Source organism: Nicotiana tomentosiformis, chromosome 3, assembly GCF_000390325.3.
Source record: "Nicotiana tomentosiformis chromosome 3, ASM39032v3, whole genome shotgun sequence".
NCBI lineage: Eukaryota > Viridiplantae > Streptophyta > Magnoliopsida > Solanales > Solanaceae > Nicotiana > Nicotiana tomentosiformis.
This window is the reverse complement of record NC_090814.1, coordinates 23,530,558-23,532,584: the sequence shown is the minus strand read 5'-3', so window position 1 is coordinate 23,532,584 and position 2,027 is coordinate 23,530,558.

Sequence of the window (2,027 nt, the reverse complement as noted above, 5' to 3'; positions counted from 1 at the left end):
GATGGAAACTTATAACTCCAGGGTTGATCAGATCCTGGGGTCACCACCGATATTGAAGGGCTTGAATTCCAAAAAGTTCGTGCAAAAGCCTTTCCCCCCGAGCGCGGCTCCAAAACCGATCCCCAAGAAGTTCCGCATGCCTGAAATTCCTAAATATAATGGAACGACTGACCCCAATGAACACGTCACCTCTTACACATGTGCCATAAAAGGGAACGATCCAGAAGATGACGAGATCGAATCCGTATTATTGAAGAAGTTCGGTGAAACCATGTCAAAGGTATCAATGATATGGTATGATAATTTACCGCCTAACTCTATCGATTCTTTTACTATGCTTGCAGATTCTTTTGTAAAAGCACATGCCGGAGCCATAAAGGTCGAAACCAGAAAATCAAATCTTTTTAAGGTAAGGCAAAAAGGTAACGAAATGCTAAGAGAGTTTGTATCTCGTTTCCAAATGGAACGAATGGATCTACCACCAGTCACGGATGATTGGGATGCTCAAGCTTTCACTCAAGGACTGAACGAACCAAGCTCGATGGCTTCATGACAATTGAAGCAAAACTTAATAGAATACCCTTCCATTACATAGGCCGATGTCAACAATAGGTATCAATCGAAAATCAGAGTCGAATATGGTAAGTTCGGAGTCCCTTCGGAGCCTATTTATCCAGCCAGGAACTTCAAAAGAACCAAGAGAGACACCGATCGCGGGCCAGGGTCAAGTAGGGATAGATATCGGCCATATAACTAAGATCGGAGGAGCATCGGATCCGGTTGGAACCATGTGAGAAACGAAAAAAGAAATGATCAAGGTCGAAATAATCAGGGCTCATGACCAAAAATGACTTCGACAGGCCCGTCAAGAAGCACCGAGGCTATTAGGCCTAACAAATGGAATGTAACACACCTAAAAACGATACTACTGCTGAGGTACGACCCCCGTTCGTTTCTCTTTTTGATGCTTCAAAACTAATAATTGTAGGTAACTTAGAACAGTGGTTCGATGTTAAATGTTGCGTCAACAGTATCTGAGGCTTCTCTATCTGATCAACCTCGAATACTGGGGGGCGTCGCCCTCGGATATCAGCTGCAGCAAAGAAAAAGATTTATGTTAAAAGGTCTTCGAGAAGACAAGATTATTATACGGGCCAAACGGTCAAATGAGCCGTTCCCGCGTAGATTGCTCAAGCCTTAAGCATAAAACATGTACGCATGTAAGATTATTTCACACAAGAATGAAAAGAACCCCCCCCCCCAAGAATTTATTACATCCGATTTCTATGGATATATCGAGCCTAAGGACAACTTTACTTCGAGTTCGGGATGTTATTCTAACTCGACTACAAAACCCAAGGGCTACTTTATTTCGAGTTCGAGCAAGTCCTCTCTCGACCACTAAGCCTAAGGGCTATTCTTATTTCGAGTTCGAGCAAATCCTCACTCGACTATAAAGCTTAAGGGCTACCCTAACTCGAGTTCGAGCAACCATTCTCACTCGACCACAAAGCCCAAGGGCTACCTTATTTCGAATTCGAGCAAATCCTCACTCAACCATAAAGCCTAAAGTCTACTCTTAGTTCGAGTTTGAGCAAACACTCACTCGACCATTAAGCCTAAGGGCTACTCTTACTTTGAGTTCGAGCAAACACTCACTCAACCATTAAGCCTAAGGGCTATATTAACTCGAGTTCGAGCAAACACTCATTGGACCATAAGGCCTAAGGGCTACATTACTTCGAGTTCGAGCAAATACTCACTCGACCATTAAGCCTAAGGGCTACATTAGTTCGAGTTCGAGCAAACACTCACTCGACCATAAGGCCTAAGGGCTACAGTACTTTGAGTTCGAGAAAACACTCACTCGACCATTAAGCCTAAGGGCTACATTAGTTCGAGTTCGAGCAAACACTCACTCGACCATTAAGCCTAAGGGCTACTCTTACTTCGAGTTTGAGCAAACACTCACTCGACCATTAAGCCTAAGGGCTACTCTTACTTCGAGTTCGAGCAAACACTCACTC